General features: G+C 42.1%; 1 protein-coding gene across 3 annotated transcripts in view; it reads left to right on the top strand.

Annotated features, from left to right (window-relative positions):
- The first annotated feature begins 7275 nt into the window (after positions 1-7275).
- KCTD20 (potassium channel tetramerization domain containing 20) overlaps positions 7276-12541 on the top strand; it is a 28892-nt gene continuing 23626 nt past the window's right edge. For 2 of the 3 annotated variants that reach the window (XM_060109620.1, XM_060109618.1), the window contains exon 1: positions 7276-7390. The gene's annotated coding sequence lies outside the window, so the exon portion shown is untranslated. The other variant, XM_060109619.1, reaches the window with a different exon arrangement.

Below are 12541 nucleotides of genomic sequence, written 5' to 3'. Positions count from 1 at the left end.
TCAGGATTTCCCTGGCAGTCCAGTGGTTAGGACTCTGCACTCTCACTGCCGAGCGTCTGGGAACAAAAATCCGCAAGCCACGCAGAGCGGCCCCCCAAAATAAACCTTAAAAAAAAAAAAAAGAAATGTCCTCCATGACCTTCAGATCTTCAAAAGTCTCCTTACTTGGACAGACAATATTTTCACATGTAACCAAGGTCATCTTTCGGAACTTTTGGAGCCTAGGCCAAATTCCACTTCCTGACCCACCTTGCCATATATATTTCTCTCCAAGTAGAATCAGTTTACAATGAGCATTTTGGGCAAACTTGAAAGAAAATAAAGCACAATCATGCGTTGGTCACTGATCCTCTTAAGACCTTAGATTCCTTCTCATCAAGTGAAAAACTTGGCACTGATGATTTGTAAGGCCCCTTTCACATTTGGCATTTCATGACTGAATCCTAAAGAATGGAATTTCTAAAAGGGAAACATGAGGCCCAAAGGGTAGATTTTCTAAGGAATCCTAGAATTTCAAAGCTTGAAATTGCTCTCTTCAACCTTGTTCATATATTACTATCATGTGATTAAAAATCAAAGAGCAGCTAAGGAAGGACGCAGTAATTCCTAATAATTCCTTCCAGATCCAGCCTAGGAGTGTGTGTGTGTGTGTGTGTGTGTGTGTGTGTGTGTGTGTTTGCAACCTCTTAAGAATTAGAATCTATGAGGGTACTTACTGTTCCATTAAAAAAAAAAAAAAAACGCTAAGAGGGGCTTCCCTGGTGGCGCAGTGGTTGAGAATCCGCCTGCCGATGCAGGGGACACGGGTTCGTGCCCCGGTCTGGGAAGATCCCACATGCCGCGGAGCGGCTAGGCCCGTGAGCCATGGCCGCTGAGCCTGTGCATCCGGAGCCTGTGCATCCGGACCCTGTGCTCCGCAACGGGAGAGGCCACAACAGTGAGAGGCCCGTGTACTGCAAAAAAAAAAAAAAGAAAAGATGTTAAATTATCTTTAAAATAATAACTATTGTCTGTGATTATGAATAAAAGGAGGAAATATTGAAAATATCTTTTCACTATAAAATATTTTTATTTTCATTCAAACTGCATCATAAATGCTAAGGAAACATATATATATATTTTATTGGAGTATAATTGCTCTACAATGTTGTGTTAGTTTCTGCTGTACAATGAATTGAATCAGCTATATGTATACCTATACCTCCTCCCTCTTGGACCTCCCTCCCACTCCCACCATCCCCATCTATGTCATCACAGAGCACCAAGCTGAGTTTCCTGTGCTTTATAGCATGTTCCTGCTAGCTATCTATTTTACGCATGGTAGTGTATAAACCAGTATATTTTGATATACAAACAATTTACAATTGACATTAAGGAAGTCAATTTTATCTCACAAAAAAGTCTTTCGGTGTTCCTTTTAAAGATAATGTTGGTTTGGATGGAGTGTGTATATAACATTAATACTAATAGAGCCTTAAAATTTTCTAGTGCTTTGAGGTTATAAAATACTTTCATATACATTTTGATTATGTTTTCTTCCTTTCACATCCTCATGGCAGAGGTAGGTCAGTTATCTTACAGATTGGGAAACCCAAGCTTATGGGTGACTTGCTCAGTTGGTAACTGGTGGAATGGCTTCAAACTGAGGACATCTGGCTCTTTTTCCAATGTTTTGTTTTTTGTTTTTTCACCACATCATACTGCGTTATGAATCTGATGCCACTTCATGTTTCTATACTTCCTTTTCATGTACCTTGTACATTCACAAACGCTGGCTTATTTCCAGGTAGGCGTCACAACTCCAGATAAGCAAGGAGAACAGTTTGTTTGGGCTCCTTGCTGACAAGCAGAAGAAACCTTTCTGAATTTGCCTAGTTCCTATTATTTATCTTATTGTTTATCTGTTTGTTTTTCATTACAAAGTTTCTCAGAGAGCAAAGGTAAGGGGCCAGGACACGTGCTTTGGTAAACAGATCTTGTCTTTTTTTCAGTTATTGAAAGTTTGGCGAAAGGAGGAAGTGTGATTTGAGCAAAGTAAAAGAACCTGGAAGTTTTATGTGTTGGCTCAGTGGGTGACTGGAATCTGTTTTGTGAGCCTAAATGTCACTGGTTCAAATCCTAGTTTGAAGAATGTATATTTTGGGGCTTGTCTTTTTGTTTGCTTTTTCAAATGCAGTTGTTGTTGGTTTTTTAAAATATGTATTTATTTATTTATTTGGTTGTGCTGGGTCTTTTAGTTGTGGCAGGTGGGCTCCTTAGTTGTGGAATGCAAAAACTCTTAGTTGCAGCATGCATGTGGGATCTAGTTCCCCTACCAGGGATCCAACCCAGGCCCCCTGCATTAGGATTGCAGAGTCTTAACCACTGCACCACCAGGAAAGCCCCTCATAAATGCAGTTTATTTAAAACACATGTAAGGATAACAAAAAAAACAAAACTTCCCAGCATTCTCAGTATTGGGTTCAAGAATGAGACTTGTGGGGACTTACCTGGTGGTCCAGTGGTTAAGAATCCACCTTCCAGTGAAGGGGATGTGGGTTTGATCCCTGGTAGGGGAACTAAAGTCCCATATGCTGTGGGGCAACTAAGCCCACGGGCCTCAACTACTGAGCCCTCTGAAGCCCACACACTGCAACGAAGAGGCCACGTGCCACAACGAAAGATCCCGCATGTCACAACTAAGACCTGACACAGCCAAATAAATAAATTAAAAAAGAAAAAGAATGAGACTTGTGTGTTCGTAAACAGGGGCACTGTGAGTGGTCAGAGCTGGTGCACCAGATTGGAAGGTCAGAGTCTGTTTGTAAACTGATAACAAGAGTAATGAGAGATGAACATATCATCACTTTACACACAGCCCCTGCTGAAGCCCCGGCTAACATGTACATTTTCTGACTCCCCATTCTGAACCCCACAGGACTTCTATTTACAGAAGTTTATTTGATTCTTGAATCTCAAGTTGAGCATTCTATTCTATGTACTTTTTAAAAGTCATAGAGGGACTTCCCTGGTGGCACAGTGGTTAAGAGTCCGCCTGCCAATGCAGGGGACACGGGTTCGAGCCCTGGTCCGGGAAGATCCCACACGCCGTGGAGCAACTAAGCCCATGAGCCACAACTACTGAGCCTGTGCTCTAGAGCCCGTGTGCCACAACTACTGAAGCCCACGCGCCTAGAGCCTGTGCTCTGCAACAAGAGAACCCACTGGAATGAGAAGCCCGCGCACTGCAACCAAGAGTAGTCCCCACTCTCCGCAACTAGAGAAAGCCCACGCAGCAACCAAGACCCAATGCAGCCAAAGATAAATAAATAATAAAATAAAAATTTAAAAAAGTAATAGAATTCTGAGATGAATTGTCTTGGCATGTGGGTGGGAAAGGGAGGGAGCTCATGCCCCCAACAAAATCACAATGGGAAATGTTAACAGATTACTCTCCTGACAGTTATTGGAATTTAACCATTAAGCTTCAAGAAATTGTTTTAGTATCCTTACCTTTCATCATTCCATTTTACCCCTTTTCTCTAACACTCAAAATACACTCTACTACCGACATGTCCATTACCTTCTAAAAAGAGGACAATATCTAAATTAAATTCCCCAATTATATTACAATGTGGAATATCTTTCAAAAGTTTTAAAAAGCATTTATTTTTCTTTTTAAAGTAATTTAACCTTAATATTGATATTTTCCCAGGAAACCAAATGGATACATTTGCAAATAGCTCAGTGTGAAGAAAATATATTTCAGCTCTTGGGTAGGACTGGCCTCTAGCTCCAAACTTTTTCTTTAAAAAATTTTTTTAGGGCTTCCCTGGTGGCGCAGTGGTTGAGAGTCCGCCTGCCGATGCAGGGGACACGGGTTCGTGCCCTGATCCCGGAAGATCCCACATGCCGCGGAGCGGCTGGGCCCGCGAGCCATGGCCGCGGAGCCTGTGCTCCGCAACGGGAGAGGCCACAGCAGTGAGAGGCCCGCGTACAGCAAAAAAAAAAAAAAAAAAAAATTTTTTTTAGCACAAAAAAACCCACAGACACAGGAGACAACACAAAGAAAATGTTTGCCTTAATCACTTATTCTAAGGCAAACACCCTTGTAACTACCACCAGGTCAAAAACAACTTCCCTACCTACCCTTGGAAGCCCCTTCTGTAGTCACTTCCCAGTCACAACTGTTTCACCACCAACAATGGCAGTGAATAAGTAACCATTATCCTAATCTTTACAGTAAACATTTCACTTCCTTTCTCTTACATGGTTTTACCACCCAAATGTTCTCCCACAGACAAAATAGTTTCCTCCCTACACAAATATATACACTTTTTAAAAACTTGAGATATCTTTTGTCTTTTTTTTTTTAACTTTACAATTTTTCTCCTGAAGAAAAGAGGTCTTTTGACCTATAGGGTCTCCAGTCAGGACTTTGCAGATTGCGTGATCACGGTGCAGTTCAACCTGTCCCTCTGTTCTCTGTTTCCTACGAATTGGCAGCTGGATCTCAAGTCTAGACCCGATTTAGGTTCGATCCCTGTAGCAGCATTTTAGGTGGTGGTGTGGTCTTCCCTCAGGCACATAATGTCTAGTTCTCTCTCTTTTTATGATCTTAGGAGCTGTTGATGCATAATGCCTATATCTATTAATTCACAGGGGCTTGCAAAAGTGGGATATTCTATCATTTCTTTTTTACTTAAGTGGAATATTTTGATGTAGATTCACTTCCCCTTATCTCCTATTTGGTTACCCAAATAACCAAACTTAACATTTTTAAGTTCCCTTAGAGGAGAGATCCTGCAATCACCATCTATGTAACTCTCTTGGGGTCCTACACCTTTGGACTGTGGCTATATGTTTGTTGAATTTGCAGATGAAACAATCCCTATAAATGAGACTAAAAGCCATGGTGAAGTTTTATGTAAAGCAGATGTACATTAATAAAGATTTAGTAGAAAATTCCAGCCACTAGAAACTTAAAATTCTTGCCTCTCTGGTTGATTATGTACTCAAGGTCCAGTCTGTTTCCTGCTGGTCATAAAGCTTTGTGACTTTCTTGAAGAGATTGTTAATGAAGGTGAACTGATGAAAGTGAAGTGAAAAAGATTCTTGTGAATCTACTTTGGGTCAATACACAGGTTTCTGGCCGCCCTCTAAAAAGTCAAAAATTAAATAATTTACATCTGTATTTATATTTCATCTATATTTGAGCACAATTTTGGACTTCCAAACAAAAGTAATTATTCTTTCAAAAAGTCTCATTTGATATGTCTGCAGTGATGTAGAGATTATACAACCTAAAGCATTTAAAAAATTGTTTTTGCAAATGTAATTATTTTGAGAGAGTTCAAAAATCTTGGGATTTTGGGGGTTTTTATATTTACTACATATGAAGTAGTATGCAGAAAGGATAATTAGTTTTTTATATGATAATTGATAATAGCTATTACTTTTAAAATATTTTCATTCTAAGATAAGTCAATCTTAAATTAGTTAGTTTGTGTTAACAGCTGATGACATTTAAGGAGCCACCTGGAAGTGCTCAGTTCACCTGGAAGTGCTCAGTTCACCTGGAAGCAGTTAGGTGGAGCTGCTGAGCAAGAACTCTGGGGTCAGATGGTCTGAGTTAGCCCACCAGCACCACTTAGTAGTTTAATGACCTTAGTCACTTTACTTGTTTATGTCTTGTTTTCCTCATTTGTGAATCTGAGTAGTAAAATCTATCTCCCAGGTGTCAACCAAAAAATAATGCAGGAGGCTGCAGATAAGAAAAGTTTATTTGGGGTCTTAAGAATTGCAGTTAGGGAGACACAGATTTGGGTAACCCTAAAGGAGTGTTCCTGGGAAGAAAAAGAATCATAGGCTTACAAAGACAAAAAGCCACGAGGTTGATAAAAGTTGCCTTGCGAGAATTGTGATTGACTCCGACTCGAGTCATACAATATTTGTCCTTAAGGAATCATGAGTTTGGGTTTTTGGTTTTTTTTTGCGGTACGCGGGCCCCTCACTGTTGTGGCCTCTCCCGTTGCGGAGCACAGGCTCCGGACGCGCAGGCTCAGCGGCCATGGCTCACGGGCCCAGCCGCTCCGCAGCATGTGGGATCTTCCCGGACCGGGGCACAAACCCGTGTCCCCTGCATCGGTAGGCGGACTCTCAACCACTGCGCCACCAGGGAAGCCCATGAGTTTTTTTAAGGTAAGGGTCCAATAAGTAGACAGACTTGTCAGGAGTTTCTGTCAGATGCTCTGGATTACTTCATCAGGTCAAAAGATAAAATTACAATGAACAAATTTATAGCTTCAGTTTTTTTAAGTTGTTGCTCTTAATGAGGCAATTTTACTATACAAGTATCTGGCAACCATTTGCAACCTACTGGAATGAGATATTTTCTTATATTCCTTCCATTTCAAACCTAATCATAATCATTAGCCCCAAATTAGTTTTTAGACTCTTAAGTAATGAAAAAGAAGTTGGCTCAAAATTTAAGAAATCGTGCTATTATTAACTTAATTGGTTTTCAACAATTTTAAAACAAAAGTTTGCATAATCAGTATAACTTTTTATTTAGTATAACTTTTTATTTAACTAGTATAACTTTTAAAAGTACAAAAACCAGTAGAAATCATGACAGAAAGGACTGATGCTATTTCTTTCCTTTTACGCTTTATAGGTCATGGACTATACATAGATAATTTTTTGAGTGTTGAAATATTTTACTAGTAACACAACTAATTTTCCAATAATTTGCTTCAGGTTGATTAAAAATGTGTAATTCAGCTTTGTTTGCTATACTATGTAGTTTCCTTAAACTCAAGGTTTGAGAAAAACGTGGAGTTTTCCCCCTCCTCTAGGTCAGAATGCATATCCAGGAGAGGGATTTCCAAGCAAAAGGTGTTTAAGGAACTCCATTATTCTCACTACCTCCTCCCCCCAAACGTAGGTAAAGATCCGGGCTCCACAATTTTCTAAAAGCACTGGCTGTCCCGGGGCTGCGCGAGCTTGTTTCACAATTCAGATAACTACTAACTTTTCCTTTCAGACTTTTAATAATTGAAAGAGGGTATCCGCAGCTCAGAAATCGATCTACCGTGGCTGTACAGCAGTGAGAGCGTCCTCCGTGGGACGGTGGGGCGTGTCGGGAAGGAAAAGGGACACCCTGCGCCGCGCTGCCCAGGGGGCTGGCCGGAGCCCGGCCTTCCCGGCGTGCTCCGCGCGCCGAGGGGGGACTCTTAACGTGAAGCGCCGGGTGACTCAGCTGCGTGGCCGCGCGGGCCGGGGCGGGGGCTGGGGGGCGTGCGCCGCTGCGGCCCGGGCCGTCCAAGGGGCGGCTGCTCGCGGCGCCGTGTGCGCGCGCCTCCCGGGCGGATTCGGCCCCCGAGCGCGAGAGCGCGGCGGGGAGCTTCAGGTAAGTGGCGGCACGAGACCGTTCGCCTCGAAGACCCGGCGGGCCGAGTGCGGCAGCGGGCCTGGCCCCGGAAGGTGCCTTTGTGTCGGGGGTAGGGGACCGACTCCTCAGGACGCCGCTCGGGCGGCAGCCCGCCGGGTCGGACCCCCAGTTTGAAAGCTCGCGGGGCTACAGTCATCTCGAGGCACAACGTTGGCAAATGGGTTCCAGGCGCCAGTTTCCGTGGTGAGGGTAAAGCTTGGTAATCCGGGGAAGAAGGGGGGTCGCCTTGTGTGGAAATCGTCAACACAGTCGTGGGGACAACTAAAGTATAACTTGACTTTCCTGCAGGCCTTTGGTGTTTTTAATCCCAACAGAAGGGGAATGATGAAAGCCCCGGAGGGTTTATTGATAAAACATTTGCAGATGTGTTTTTTCTGGCAGTTAATTGAATTCATTAAAAATTAGGTAGTTGGTCGGACTTCTTGCTCTTTGCACCCCTGCTTCAGTCTTCCTTCTTTGCCACCCACAAATTACTAGCTTTCATCAGTGCCTCTGAGCGCAAAAGAGCTGGGGGAGCCTGAACTGGTAATTTTCTTTTAAATCCTTACTTTTTATAGCGTTCAGTGTTTTCAGGTTTAAGAGCCTAGTTCTGCACTATCAAAAAAAAAAAAAACTCTTCTATTTTAGAGTTTGTGATTCTTTCTGAAAATTCCTGGATTGATCCGATTTATTTTTAAACGAGAAACCAGTGAACAAACTAACAGGATAAACAGACTGGGAAACTGTTTAACCAGTTTATGAAAATGAATTTTCCAGGCTCTTTAATTGTGCCCCTGTTAGCTGTTAAACAACTAGCTGCAGCTGTTACCTGAGAAATTAAAGTTCTTTTTTTTAATGGTCCCCCAATGTTGTAGTTATAGCAGTTGAATTTGAAGAATCTGGTTGAAGAACTCCACCCTTAACTCCTCTTCCACACACCCCGACCCAAATTCTGGGACAGTAGTTCTCAAACATAAGTTTGCTCCTTAAAAGTACCAACACCCCTCCCAGAAATTTTTTTTATAATTTTTAGAATTGTTTATACAATTTTTAAGGTTACTTTCCATTTACAATTATTACTAAATACTGGCTTTACTCCCCGTGCTGTACAGTACATCCTTGAGCCTTACACCCAATAGTTTGTACCTCCCACTCCCCCAGCCCTATATTATTCCACCTCCACCTGGTAACCACTTGTTTTTTCTCTGTCTGTGAGTCTGCTTCTTTTTTGTTGTATTCACTGGTGTGTTGTATTTTTTTTAGATAACACATGTAAGTGATATCACACAGTATTCGTCTTTCTCTGACTTTTCACTTAGCATAATGCCCTCCAAGTCCATCCATGTTGCTGCAAATGGCAAAATTTCATTCTTTTTTTATGGTTGAGTAGTAGTCCATTGTGTGTGTGTGTGTGTGTGTGTGTGTGTGTGTGTGTGTGTGTGTGTGTGTGTGTGTGTATCCTACATCTTCTTTATCCATTCATCTGTTGATGGACACTTAGGTTGCTTCCATATCTTGGTAATTGTAAATAATGCTGCTGTGAACATTAGGGTGCATGTATCTTTTCCAAATAGTGATTTTGTTTTCTTCAGATATATAGCCAGGAGTAGAATTGCTGGGTCATATGGTAGTTCTGTTTTAGTTTTTTGAGAAACCTCCATACTGTTTTCCACAGTGGCTGCACCAATTTACATTCCCACCAGCAGTGTACGAGGGTTCCTTTTTCTCCACATCCTTGCCAACATGTTTTATTTGTGTTCTTTTTGATGATAGCTGTTCTGACAGGTGTGAGGTGATATCTCATGTGGTTTTGATTTGTACCTCTCCCAGAAATTTGATTCTGGAGATCAGTGATGGGTTTCTGAGTCTGCATTTTAATTAAGCAAGCACACCCTCCCTTGGTCTGTTATTGGTGATCCAGGGACCACACTTTGATAAACACCAAACTAGGGCTGGCCTGAGAATTTTTAGAACTGCCCAACTTCCTTATCCCTTTATTGATTTACTCTCCCCTGCCCCCTAACCAATCATAAGCCAAGAAGATCTGACTCTTTGGAAGGAAACTTTAGAAAAGATAGTGCTTTCTTGGACTCTGACACCAGGGTAGGAAATACTTTCATACATATTATAATATTGCCTTAGAGATGGTCCGTGCCTGTTAATCTGTCCTTTTACCTTCTGGGAGCTGCTTCCAGTAGCATCAGCTCATAAATTATGCCATTAGGCCAAATCTTACCCCCTCCCAACTAATTTAGTCTCCTTTCCCTTAGAACCAGGACAGCCAGTGCCTTGTATTTCCCATTGCCTTGAGCTCTCAAATTTCCTGGTATGTAGCAGTACCAGTAGCATTTATGAGGGCTTTCAGGTCATCTGAACATTAATTCAGTCATCAGATACCCCAGTAATGCCTGTTTTGTGCAAAGCACTGTAGTAGGCCATTTTAGCAACAACATTGCAAAGATGTCATAGAGTTGCCTTGCTCCTTTGAGGTAGATATGAGGGCTGGATAACCTGTGCTCCCAAAGCTTTTTGTTTCTTAGTTCTTCACATAGATGTGTAGGGATGAGATTAGAGTTAGACTGTGTGTTTCTGACTTTTTTTCTGTCTTTGGTTTCTTCTTGGCATCTCATTTTTCTTACTAATCTTTTTCTGTTGATTCACAAAATACCATGTCTTTCCTTCTATAGCCCTGGGCTTTCCGATTATTGTGTCTTCCTCTGCCCCTGAATCTGAACATGCCTACTCCTCCTTGGCTAACTGGAGTAAAGTTTAGGGAAATTGTTGGCATACTGAATGATTTCTAGTTGGAAGACCCAGAGTCATGGAAATATGAGGCTTAGAGCTATAAGGGAATCTATTACAAATTTATCTATTGCAATCCTCTTGCCTTTTTTTTTTTTTTTTTTTGGCGGAACGCGGGCCTCCCACTGCCGTGGCCTCTCCCGCTGCGGAGCACAGGCTCCGGACGCGCAGGCCCAGCGGCCATGGCTCACGGGCCCAGCCGCTCCGCGGCACGTGGGATCCTCCCGAACCGGGGCACGAGCCCGCGTCCCCTGCATCAGCAGGCGGACCCTCAACCACTGCGCCACCAGGGAAGCCCCTCTTGCCTTATAAGATGAGGAATCTGAGAGATGAGACGGCAGAGTGAGGACTCCTGGCTCCTAGCCCAGTGTTCTTTCCACTAAATCATCTCAAGAAAAATGCTTCAAAAATGGAAAAGGCTTAGAGAAGTTCAGTTATAAGTAGATAAAGAAAACTGAGAGACTTTCACATGAGTACAGAAGCAGTATTTGGAAAAATGGAGATTGAAGGAGAGTATTTTCTAACCACATAAATCAGGAAGATTGGGAACACTAAAATAAGGAACTCTGAAACTTGGAATAAGTAGTAATAGAACAAATAAGAGCAAATAGTTATCTTGTAATCCCAAGAAATGTTATGAACTTGGTATTTTTTTTTAATTCGGTAAAGGCTAAAGTAAGTACATTGGTGAATTTTTATTAAATGTTAGATGTTTGAGCAATGTCCGGAATCTTTTGAAGTTGTCGCATAACTGTACTGTTGTCCTTACCCAAGTTATTAGGTATCTCTGTGGGAGACAGAATATAAGACTGATCTAACTGCTAATCTGATTCAATATACTTCTTATGAGAAATGAGATTATTGGAATAGTATATGCATTTCTGGAATCATAGGAAGGAAAGAAGTATGGATGAAAGAAAAGAACCCTTTGCTATTTTTGCTTAGAGTCCCCAAAGTAGACATTTTTTTTTTTGTTTTTTTAAATATATTTATTTATTTTTGGTGGCATTGGGTCTTTGTTGTTGCGCCTGGGCTTTCTCTAGTTGCGGCGAGCAGGGGCTACTCTTCGTTGCAGTGCGTGGGCTTCTCTTTGTTTCAGAGCACAGGCTCTAGGCGTGTGGGCTTCAGTAGTTGTGGCATGCGGGCTCTAGACCACAGGCTCAGTAGTTGTGGCGCATGGGCTTAGTTGCTCCGCGGCATGTGGGATCTTCCCAGACCAGGGCTCGAGCCCGTGTCCCCTGCATTGGCAGGTGGATTCTTTTTTTTTTTTTTAATTTTTATTTAATTTTATTTATTTTTTTGGCTGTGTTAGGTCTTTGTTGCTATGCGCAGGCTTTCTCTAGTTGCGGTGAGTGGGGGCTATTCTTTGTTGAGGGGTGCAGGCTTCTCATTGTGGTGGCTTCTCTTGTTGTGGAGTGCGGGCTCAGTAGTTGAGGGGTGCGGGCTTCTCATTGCAGTGGCTTCTCTTGTTGTGGAGCACCGGCTCTAGGCACGCAGGCTCAGTAGTTGTGGCTCGGGGGCTCAGTAGTTGTGGCTCATGGGCTCAAGAGCGCAGGCTCAGTAGTTGTGGCGAACGGGCTTAGTTGCTCCGTGGCATGTGGGATCTTCCCGGGCCAGGGTTCAATCCCGTGTCCCCTGCATTGGCAGGCAGATTCTTAACCACTGTGTCACCAGGGAAGTCCATCCCAAAGTAGACATTGTTGGATTGTTCTTGTATATTCATGAAAGTAGAATTAGAAATAGTAAGGACTTAGTAATTAGTAGACATTGTTATGTTCCAGACACTGTGCTAAATGTTTTTACATCCATTGCCTCATTTAATTATCTCCATTTTATAGCCAAGGAATCTAAGACACAAAGAGCTTAAGTTTGCCCAAAGTCATACACTGTGTAAGTGGCAGAGCCAGCGTTCAAATTTAAACTGACTCCAAAGCCATTACAATTTATGCTCAATGGTGCCCTCATTATACTTCATTGGGCAGTGGTTAAGAATGTGGGCTTTGTAGCCAATTTTAACTGGGTTTAAGTCTTAGTGCCTTCATTTACTAGCTTGGATATTCATCAGTTTCTATGTCTCCGAAAAAGAGGTTGTAATAGTACCTACCTCAGAGGGTTATTAGGATTGGGTTAATTTATGTAAAATGCTTTGATTTGCACCTGACTATTGTGAGTTCCCAGGAGATGCTGGCTGTTAACATTTTTTTTTTTAATATTTTAATTTAAGAAGATATTTTATTTAGATTCAGATTGTCCTTTCCAGCGTTGAAATATTAAGGCTTTTATGATAAGTATAGATATAAATTAAACTTTATCTCTCTTCTTACTATA

Source organism: Mesoplodon densirostris, chromosome 10 (assembly GCF_025265405.1).
Source record: "Mesoplodon densirostris isolate mMesDen1 chromosome 10, mMesDen1 primary haplotype, whole genome shotgun sequence".
Taxonomy (NCBI): Eukaryota; Metazoa; Chordata; class Mammalia; order Artiodactyla; family Ziphiidae; genus Mesoplodon; species Mesoplodon densirostris.
Note: the sequence above shows the minus strand (reverse complement) of the source record. Positions and strands in the feature narration are given on the sequence as shown.